Here is a 12,060-nt window from a genome sequence, read left to right as displayed (position 1 = left end):
CCTATCTGACAAGCTTGCACTAAAAGGCCTGCATACAACACCCAGGACAGAATACTCTTATTAAGCTAATGGCTGCCCCCAATCCATCCAGAGTTCTCCAATCAACATCAATTTCAGAACCACGTTGGTGGTGATAGGAGCCAAGGAGTTTGAGATTGTATTTATCATCTGCTTCCTACAGCAAGTAGCACCTGCCATATCATGGAACACTCAGGGAAGTGTTACGAGCACTGTTCCCTCAGCTACTGAGGCAGTCCACTTGATCCCCAAATTCTACAGGCTTGTAGCCTTCATGGGCTCACACAGCCTCGTGCAAGCAAGCATGAGTGTAACGCACACACATGTTGACACACGCTGAGGTGGTACGCTTGCAAGAGTGAAGCAACTGCACAGAGACAGGCCACACAGATGCTCTGCTCATGTCTTTCCAGGCAAGAAGTTTCGAGAAAAGGGTAACACATTACATACTAAGCCAGAAATTTAGGCCTCGGGAAAATCTCTGTATTTGCAAGCAACATTGAATAAAGGTGCATCTCTCTGGGGTTCTATCTCCTCATCTGTAAAAAGACAGGACCAGAGGTTCTCAAATATTTTAGTGGAAAGCAATGGCAGAATGCTTTTCCCTAAAGAAATCCTACTCAGAACCACAATATATAAAACAAACGCTGACCTGTTCTTGCTGAGAGGGGCTGAGCCTTCCTTCCTGTCCCCTTCCCTAACCCCCACACCACGGGGAAAGTCTGAAACTCACTGCACTAAATGACCTCAAAGGCTTCTTCTGGACCCAGCTTTCTGCGAATTTGTAAGCTCAACTTGTTCGTGTATATTTGTAGCTCATGCTATATAGAATATGATATGGCTAAACAGTAACTAACGCCTTTTGGCTGCTACAGTCAGGTGTTAGCCGGAGGCTTCTTGTGGCTGTTCACAGAAAATGTTAGAGCTTTCAGTCTTTTGCTCGACAGAGGACAGGTTTCAGCTCAGTTACCCTAGGCAGGGATCATAAACCTTCCCACCAACAGAGCATGGAGAGAAAGAATTCAGAGAGCCGGATCCCCAGTTGCAGAGCACAAGGAGATGGGACTACAGAGCAGGGCCCAGGATGGGCCACATGAGGAGACAGATGTCACCTAAAACATCAAGCCATTTCTGTCTTTATCTATGTTACTCACATTCACCTATTTTCTGTGAAAACAAAGACAAGGTAAGGGGAGTTCGTAGCATAATCTTGGAATTCAATAAATGGTATTTCAATCTGAATCTCCTACCTTAAAGTCTGCAGAGAAGTGGCATGCTTTCATTTTCAGATGAAAACCTAAAAATATTACTATCTGCTTACTTGACCTTGCAGAGAATCAAAGGTCAGCTAAATATACCACATTAACATAAAAGCCCCAATAATTTTTTTCTACAAATGGAAAAAAAATTACTCTTAGACTATCATTGAATACTCCCTTCTGACAATAGCTTCAACATGAAAACAAGGGATAGCTGAATGAATTCTTTTTGAGAACACATTTGAGTAGAGACTTTTCAATATAAAACCATCTTCAAGTCAAAAATGGATTCTGCATAAAATATTCATTCTGCATTCTGAAATGTATTATAAATGCAAAGTGGAATATTTTAAATAATTGTATTTCAGATATTCCCTTTTATACTCAGATACACTTTTTTTGTTTTTTTTTTTTTTTTGAGAATGCATTTAATCAGTAGAAAACTAAAATGTGAATTTCTAAAGGTAAAAATGTTCAAATGTGATTTTTGCTATCATTTGAAACATGCTTTGTTTAAGCTCTCAAAATGAAGCAAAATGTAAATTGTACTGCATATTTCAGTAGACTAATAATCAAAATTTAACTGCAAATATTGTAATTAAAGTAACAAGAGATTCTCCCATCTAGAAATTGCACCGACTTCTTTACTGCTCTGCTTATCTGCTTAATAAAAATTATTATTCACTCACTTTGAAAAATGCTGTACTGTAAAAGAATAACAAATAGAGGATATCATTAATGACTAAAAGAAAATAGAGAAATTTTGAAGATGCTCCCTGACTTTGAAGTATAATTGCAAAGGCCTAAAAAGTAATAACAATAGTTTTATGAATACTCCCAGGCAGTTATTTCTCTTCTCCTCTAATTTAATTCAATCACTCCTTTTACCTCCTCTCAAACTTATTTAACTTTCAAAAAGTTGCCCTGAGATAGGTTCCAGTGCTGAGATTTACAAGATTATGGATTTGCTGAACACCCCTAGGCACGTGGAATTTGGAGATTGTTGGCACAACCAACAGACTAGAGGCACCATGCCAGTTCTCCGCCCTGCTGCCTGCTAGATCCACCCTTCCAGCCTTAGTTGCCAATAACAGCATTAAACTTCCCTGCTAATGGCCCCTGCCATTTAAGGAAACTTTCAAACTCACAAGAATAGTATTATGGAACATCTTATCCAGGAACAATTGTTCTGCTGTCTCCAGTTCACCTGGATGGAAAGCAGCACATGTGTCCCGCAGAAATGATGACCAGTCCAGAGCAATACCAGGAACAGGTGGGTTAATGGCACTTAGTTGAACTTAATGCTGTGAATTAATTCCTTCCAGCTGGTCATTTATCCTCAGGAAATGTCCTGATTCTCAATCACTGTTTTCTAAATCTTGGAACAGATTATCTCTCTTAGAATCTTGGAGCTGTCAATGCATGGAGGTCTTTATGCGGTTGTTTGGGAGACATTGCCCAAATTTTCCAGATCTGGGAAAACTCTGTTTTCTCCTCCAGTCTTGCTGGCACCAATGGTTATTCACGGCAAATCTCATCGGTTACATTTGATAACTCCAAAAGAATACATGCCCCGTCTAATAGTTGTTTCTGGGTTTTTTGCCAATGTGATTGCTCACATAGATATTATTCTCAACAATTTGTATAGCTTTTCTTATTCAGGACACATAATGTAAGGAGATTTTCCTTCTCGCAGGATAATGTTAAAGAAACGTATGAATCCTTACCCCTTCTAATGACTGACTTACAAAAATCCATTAGAGGGGACGCGTAAGCCTAAGAAAAAAATTAAGGAAAATGTAATAAAGAACAAGTTAAGACTTTCCCAAGATGTCCGAAAACAAATAAAACTATGTTTCATGCCAGAAAACTTGACAGCTGCTACTCTGTAATTTTTTAAATATTTACTATGAACAGCATTAAGAATAGACTTCTTTTTCCTCTAAAAGCACTTTGTGTTTTTGGTAAATGTCATTAGCACCAATCAGCATGTTCACTTGACAGTGTGGTTTACGTGCTATGAGGTTAGGGTTTGAGAATATGGAGAAGACGGATTTCTAGCAAACCAAAAATTGTTCAGAAAAAATGACCATCACATCATTCCTGAAGCCCACTCCATTAAGAAGCCTCATTGAAGTACCTCCTCACTACTACTTCCTAGTGAAACTTCACTAATGTATTCTCATTGGGTTAGATTTGTCTTTTCTGATACAACTTATCTTGCCCAGATCTAGAAAATAAACTATGACCATGTTTCATATAAATCCCTTAATTTTTATTTCTATGCACATTTATTTGCATGTCAGAGAGGCATTTGTTATTTGCCTTATTTGCTAAATGCTTCATCATCATGATTCCTACCTTTGCCCCAAAAGGAAGCAGCAGATAGTCTCCCCAACTCTCTCCTAAACTCATGCAGAGAAAGAACAGCTTTCCCTGAAAAGTCAATCAGTTTACAGGATTGCCAGGAAAAACTAGAGAGTAGTCAGAAGAGTCCAAACTTGAAGCCCCACAACACGATCATCCTTATCCAATGACACCTTGATTAGAATTCCCAAGCATAGCTGTGTAGCCCTTTCACAGAATAAGAATGCCTGTGAGGAGAGAAAGCCCAGGGAAAAGCTGTCAGTGAACGGCAGGGCATCTTCCTTGAGCCCTAGAACAGACCCAATGCTGATGAGCTGCTTTGGTCTTGGGCCAGCTGACTCTGCTACAGAACATGCTGGGGCTGACTGTCGCCTGCACGCCTGCAAGGAGAGAGAATGTTCTGTCCACTGAGTGCATTTTTGGAGACACTGTAGCCAAGAGGTAAAGTGTCAAAATACCTTCCTAAAATAGATAGTGCGCCTGCCAGGGATAAATGCATACAAACCAAGGCTAAGGCACCGTGGCTGTAGACAGTTGTTGGAAGCATCTGCTCGTATCTGAAAGAGGAATGAATATCAATTCAGAAGGGTGTGAGTGTTCTGGTGAGTCAACCTATGACAGGAGCGTTCAAGTTAATTATAGTTATCAGAGATTATTCTGTATTAGCACAGCAGCAAACCTGTTAGCCTGGTCTTTAGCACTTCTATTAACGGGCAAAGTAGTCCCTTTATGTATCATGGTTGTTCCAACACATTGAAGCTTGCCAAAAATGTTTTTTTTTTAAAAGTCCATAAAGCTGACTGATTTTTGATATCTGTGTCTAAAGCTTCAACAAAGCCTCTGCTAATGAGAAAAGATTATGTTCAAAGTTACAATTTGAAAACCCAAAGAGAAGATATCCTACAATTTAAAAGATTCAGTGAAAATCTTTTCACCACGTTATCACACAACTATCACAGCCTGAAAGAGAATGCTGAACCCTGAATTCATGGCAAAGATTGCCATCATGATTTTAAAATACAGATAGAAACTATATGTTAGAATGTGAAAACACAAGAGCTTTCAAAGTCAAGTTGCTGCCTCTGACAGTGACTCAAAAAGACAGTTTGTAGAAGTCTACATTCACTTTCATTAAAAAGTAATCATGGTTAGAAGGGTGCATAGGACTCAGCTACTGCAGCCTCCTGTCTTCCACCCTCCACCCTCAAACCTTACTTTGAGGAAATAAGACTTAAAGAGCCAGGAGATTTGGCACCGTTACACAGCTAGTTAAGGCCAAAGCAAAAAGCAGAATCCACCGACTTCTGGCTTACTGTGCTGATCAACCTTCAAACACTAGAGATGATACTGATATTGTTCTAGCTTTTACTGAGAACTTCTTCCACATAAAACTATTCTGTAAAACATTTCACAGGCCCAGTTCTAATCCTTTTTCAACAGTGAACCAATTAACAGTTTTCATGTGTCTAGCATGGATACCTGGTTATTATATACAGCTAGCCTGAAAAGAACATGGAACACTGATGCCAAAATACTTTTTCACACAAAAATCCAGGATGAAGGTGAGGCGTAAAGCCACTCTTTGAATATACAACTTCCCACCATTTTTTCAGATTTAAGTTTTTTAAAATAAAAGGAATTTCAAACAGTGCAGCCACATGGCAAGTATTGAAACCATGGTGGTATAGACCTGAAAATCTAGGGTTGGCGGATAGAGAATGAACCTCGTTTTTCTCCCAAACCCAGTGCAGCTCAGCCCCAAATCACAGAGAATGAGGCCATATCCCACTAACCCCAAAACAAATCAATCCCGAGGGTGAAGGGAATGCTGCCAGGTCTTCCCCTGACATGTCATCCAATCCAAGCCATGGACTAGCCCAAGCAGAACAGGTCAAACATTCCGAAAGTAGATTTGCCAAAAACAGGGTAAGGCTTGATTTTACCCACAGTTGAAGAGCAACATGGAGATGTAAACCCGGTGTTCACCCAGTATTCACTGCCATCTGATGCCATCATTGCTGTGATAGAGCAATATGATATTGACTGGTACCATTGTGGCACCAGCATGGATTCAGCATGAATGTGAACATGGAAAGGCTGCATTGGGCAAAACTGAAGTTTGCTTTGTTTCTCTATCCTTCCTGCATTTCAAGGAGCCTCTTTCCTTCCTGGAGGGATCACAATCCCTGGGTGTCTCCATCTTCATTTCCACCCTGGCTTTTCAGAGTCCTTGCTAAGGCTTTGCTCCTGAGCTTGCCACAGGCTCTGAACCAGGCCAGGCATCCTCCTTAGCATCCCAGCTTAGCTGCTCTGTGTCCTGCTTGCTGCAACCCCCCGTCTATGGAAAGATGATGACAGATAACACGTACCAGCTTATTAATGATTGAAGGTGATTTAATGCTGGGTTGACAGCATTCTAAAGATAGAAAAAAAGTGGCAAATTATCCTGTGACATGACCAGGTACTTGCCAATAACTGTCAACCCTCATAAATCAGAATGGGGAAAGAGAGCATAGCAATTCTGTAGCAAGTGTCCCACAAGTCAAGAAGACAAGGTCACGCAAATCAGGAACCAGGCCAGGAAAAAAAAAAAAAAAAAAAAAGAGCTATGGCAGGAATGAGGGAGGTGAGTTATTTCAAGCTTTACTCTGTCTATGTCTAAGACCATTGCACAGGCATTAACTCCTTTTAGTAGGGAAGCAGAAGGGCAGGGAGTCCAAGATTCAGAACCAGACCTCGTGGTGTGAATCTGGTCCTACCACTTACCAGTTTAGTGGCCATGGCCCAGTTGCTTAACCTTTTTAAATCCCACTTTCCCCATCTATATTTCATAGGATTATTTTGAAGATCATATGAACTAATGAATGTTAAGGTGCTTTGCATGAACCTTGAATAGGGTAGGTGCTCGATAGGGTTAAATCATTACTATTACTCTTTTTAATATTAACCATCCTTATCATAGCAAGGCTGTGTACTTACTATTTTGTCATGCTTCCTCTGCATTCAGCAGCACAGCCTTGTATCACCAAAGGTGGGAATCTTGTAGTGTCAAAGACTGCAGGCTTTGCCACCACACAGAGCCAAATTTAATTGCCCACTCTGCCACTTATTGTGTGTCCCTGAACAAATCACCTGACCTCTCTGAGCTTCCTCAGTTTCCTCATCTGAAAATAGAAGTAATAATATCCATTTCCTAGGTTTCCTGCAAAGATTGAATAAAGTATGCAAAATGTTTAACACACAGTCTGGTACACAGGAAATGTTCAATAAATAATAGCTGGTGGTGTTAGTAGTAGAGGTAGTATTCCACCACAGGCATGTGTGCCTCAAATGACTCACAGTCTGCCCCAGTTCTAGTCATGACCCAAAGGCCTCCATCCAACACTTCTCATCAGATGGCACCTCATAAGTGACTTTGCCTAACCTTCACCCTTTGAAGTCAGTCTCTCCACACATTACTTTGTTTATTGACTTCAATGCAATTGTCACAATCTATAATTAACTTGGGGCTTTGGGTTTACTTATTTTCTTTTTCTCCTCACCTAAAGGTAAACCCCATGAGAGGAAAGGGGCCCTTATCTGTCTCGTTCATCATAGAAAAGAATCTGGCTAATGGAAGGTATTCATAAAATATCTGAGGAATATAAAAGGAAAATAAAGAGAAGATGCTGATGGAGAAAGGAACTATTTCCAGTCTCTTACATTATATAATTAGACTATATGATCCACAAGGGAACTGTGTCTATCTCTCCAGTTCCCCACTGTATTAGTCCCTTCTCATGCTACTAAAGATATACCCAAAACTGGGTAATTTATGAAGGAAAGAGGTTTAATTGGCTCACAGTTCAGTGCAGCTGAGGAGGCCTCAGGAAAATTACAATCATAGCAGAAGGGGAAGCAAACAAGTCCTTCTTCAAGTGGCAGCAGCAAGAGGAAGTGCCAAGCAAAAGGGAGAAAAGACCCTTATAAAACCTTCAGCTGTCGTGAGAACTCACTGTCACAAGAACAGCATGAGGGTAACTGCCCCCATGATTAGATTACCTCCCACTAGTTCCCTCCCATGACATGTGGCAATTATGGAAACTATTCAAGATGAGACTTCGGTGGGGACACTGCCAAACCATATGGCCCATCATATACCTACCTTGGGCAGAGTAAACTCATAGTTAATGTATGTTAAGTGAATGTATGCATGAATTCTACTCGTAGGCCTAGCCATGCTGGCCGGTGTGAGCTTCGAGATACTCTGCTGAAGGTACTCATGGGGAAACAGTGGGAGGCTGTTCAGGCCAATCATCAAGTATCTGCCTCATCCATATAAGCCTGTGTTTCTCAAAGTTTAGTGTGCATAGGAATCACCTGTGGACACTGTGAAACTCTTCATGGTTCTCACCACAGCTAATACTAGATTATAAGCAACATGGGTAGGGGCTAAGAATCTGCATTTTTGTTGAGCTGTCCCAGATGTTTCTGATTAGGATGTTGAGGACTACACATTGAGAAATGCTCTTTGAAGTGTCCATTTCCTGAGATGGCATTTAAGACTTACTCTCTTCTTGCGTAGTGAGATGAGACAATCTCGTTGGGCAGATAAGACAGTAAACCCTTATAGAGCAGTGCAAGGCATATTCAAGGGTTAAAATGACATAGGAATGCAAGAGTACTTTGGGAATACACACAAGGAGAAGTCTAGATGGGTTCTGGGGCTACAGTTCACTCTTTAGCTTGAAAATAAGAGGAGAAAGGCCATTCTCCTACTGGACCAGAAAACTAGAACTAAAAAAGCATCCCCTGTATATCACGCCACTTGACTGAGCAGTGAGTTACCTACCAGTACTATTGATATTCTCAACATCTCAGAAAAAATTATATCCTGGTATGGATTTTGTAAGACAGCACAGGGGTAAAGATTCTGTAAATCTCAAGGAGAGGCAAACATTTTTAGGAGCCCACTAAGGTCATGGTGAGCCTTGCTTTCCACCCAGGATCTTTTGTTAGACCATTGTGGTCAGCTCTAAAGAATAACTTCATGGATGAGACACACAGTTTAAAGGGGTTTTGAGTAGAATGGGGCATAAAAAAGTAGTGGATGAAGAATAAGGAAGCTGTAGTCCCTGTTTGTCACAAGCTTTGTGACCTTGGGCAAGTCCCTAATGTATATTATTTTCATGATTATGCATTGAGTGGACACCTAGGGTAAGTACTTTTCTGTATGTAAAAAAAAATGCATTCAATAAAAAGAAAAGGGGAAAAAATAGAAAAGAAAAAAGTGTATCCTGATTTCAGAAGTTTGAGCTCTTCCCATGGCATGACCCACCCAACGGAGGCACAGCTAATGGTGTTTCCGGAGAAACTCGTTGATGACATTCTTTAAAAACCTAAATGAGAATGCAAAACAACTTTGAAAATTCCATTTCTTTTTTTTTAAGCTTGCTTTCAAGGGCTGGATGAATGTGGGAGACACAGAATCAGGATGGATACTTAAGAATTACATAAAGAGAAGATGACAGATTTGAGGGGGAGAAGTTAACAAGTTCTTACTTCATTAGAAGAAAAACTGTCAGTTCAATTAGTATTTATTTCATTTCTGCAGGAGGTAGTACACCGCCATATGTAATCAAAATACTGAAGAGGATTTATTTCATGCATTAAATAAATTCAAGCTAATTAGCAATCATGTTCACTTCCTTCCAAAACTGTACCATACTATGGCTCATAACAAAATATGTCATATTCCACAATTGGAAAGTCCCTTAGCTCCAAGAATTCTGTTACCACCCAAACTCAACACGTTTACTTACAGGAAAAATTATTTTAAAATTATATTTAAAATGTGTTCTCTGTGTCTAATCATTCTACTTCATTGTGCACACCCACTTAAAATTCAAATCATGACTAGGATGAGGGTGGTCTTTCTCACTCTGTAGTTTTTTAGTAGGTTATTTTAAAGATATTTATGCTGTGTAAAATAAAAAGGAAATAAGACAATGTTGACAGTTTGCCTGGTCAATGTGAAATGTTGGCATAATTCCACTCTCGGTTCTGCAGGATTCTAAAAAGATGAGCTCATGTATTTAGTGTAGGATTTAACCTTCACTTCTGTCCCCTCAGGGATTCTTCCATTCATGGAGTTCCTTCTGAAATCAGGACAGAAGATGAGTTTGGGCAACAATACCTAAGAATGTATGTGGGTGAAGTGGGAGGTACTGAATAATAAGCTTGTTAGGTATTCTCAGGCTTGTACAAAAGCTGGTTAGGTCTGGCTTCAGGGAATATTAGGTTAAAACAGGTCAGTTTAGACAACTTCACGTAGTTGCTCTGTAACATAAAAATAATGTCCATCTCCTTGCTGGATGCTCAAAGGGTAGAGGGGAGACAAGTGAATTTGCTACTCTGTGTGTGATTCCAATCAACAAGGAAGAACTGGTGATGTGGAAGCTACTAAAACCTTGGAAGAGATAGTGTTATCTTCAAGTTGAACAAAAACAAAGAAAGGGAGAATAGATACTTGTGTGTTCTCTTAGACTCTAGATAGAATATTTTAAAATCAGAGACAAGAGCCTATGGAAGATGCAACTATAAAAAGAAATACATCTCCAGAAAGTCTAAAAATTACAATCTCTACTAAAAAAAATTCCTGAGTGATCTTTAGGTAAAGAACTGAATTAAAGACAGTGATTGCACAGGCTGCTTGTTTATGAGTTTCAATTTTAGAAGAACTTGAACACAAGCAGTCCAACCAGCTCCACAGCCTGGCTCGCGCTTGCCTAGCCAGAATGCCTCCTCCATATCTTGCACCCTCACAACACAGCTAAGAGCTTTTACTTACCAAGCATTTACTATGAGTCAGGGCAAGTTGTTAACTGCTTTTAAATATCTTTTAATCCTCACCATGACTCTGCAAAGTAAGTACTGTTATCTCTAATCTAAAGATAAGACAACTGAGGTTCAGAAAGATTAGGCACATTGCCTTAAATCACGCACCTAATGAGCAGCAGAGCTGGAATTCCTACAAATAGGTTTATAGTGTATAAACAACTTGTAAGGATGGTGTAATGAACAGACGGGAAGATGACATAATATTAAGAGAGGACAACAATAATAATGAAAATTAAGACTCCTTGGCTGCCTGTGATGGCTTACAACTTTAATCCCAGCACTTTGGGAGGCTGAAGCAGGAGGAATGCTCATGGGACCAGTTTGAGACCAGTTTGGGCAACATAGCAAGACGCCATCTCTACTAAAAATTTAAAAATTAGCCAGGTGTAGTGACCCATGCCTAAAGTCCCAGCTGCTCAGGAGGCTGAAGTGGGAGGATCACTTGAGCTCCAGAGTTTAAGACCACAGTGAGCCATGATCACACCATTGCACTACAGTCTGGGTGACAGAGTAAGACCCTGTCTCTAAAAAAACCAACCAAACAAAAACTTATCGTGCACTTAGTCTAAATATTTCATCTCTACAGTTATTTCTCCATATATGTTTTCTCTATGTTCCCAATAACCCTATGCAGTAGGAAATTTTTTTTTTTGGAAACGGAGTCTTGCTTTGTCACCCAGGTTGGAGTACAGTGGCACAATCTTGGCTCACTGCAAGCTCCTCACCCCGGGTTCCCACCATTCTCCTGCCTCAGCCTCCCGAGTAGGTGGGACTACAGGTGCCTGCGACCATGCCCGGCTAATTTTTTTTTTTTTTTTTTTTTGTATTTTTAGTAGAGACGGGGTTTCACCATGTTCGCCAGGATGGTCTTGATCTCCTGACCTCGTGATCTGCCCGCCTTGGCCTCCCAAAGTGCTGGGATTACAGGTGTGAGCCACCGCGCCTGGCCTGCAGTAGGAAATTTTATTACCCCATTTTGCACAGGGGAAGACAGATTAAATCACCTACCTAATGTTACACAGGCAGGATTTTGAGCCCATGTTCTTAAACAGTAGGTTAAAATATAAAGTACATTAGTGATAAGTAGTGCTAAGGAGAAAAAGCAAAGAAGGAAACAAAGTATGCATAGGAGAATGAAATTTTAGAGAAGTTATCTGCAAAAGTCCTCACTAAAGCTTTTGAATAAACACCTCAAAGGAGTGAGGACTTGAGCCACATGGGTATCTGGACAAAGGACATTTTGAGCATGGGAATGGCAGGTGTAAATGTCCTGAGGCGAAAGCCTATCTGGTGAACTCAGGAAAGCAGTGTGACTAAAACAGAGGGAGGAAACGTGATGGAAGAGGAGGTCAGAGAGTAACTTTGGATAGAAGTAACAGGGAGCCAGATCATGTAAGGCTTTGTAGGTCATGCATAGGGCATTGGCTTTTATCTGAAAAATCTGGAAAATCATTGCAGTATTATGAGTAGAGAAATGACATGATATGGCCTGTTTTGGAAAGATTACCTTGGCTGCTGTGTGGAAAACAGAAAACAG

Source organism: Chlorocebus sabaeus, chromosome 11 (assembly GCF_047675955.1).
Source record: "Chlorocebus sabaeus isolate Y175 chromosome 11, mChlSab1.0.hap1, whole genome shotgun sequence".
NCBI classification, from domain to species: Eukaryota; Metazoa; Chordata; class Mammalia; order Primates; family Cercopithecidae; genus Chlorocebus; species Chlorocebus sabaeus.
Note: the sequence above shows the minus strand (reverse complement) of the source record.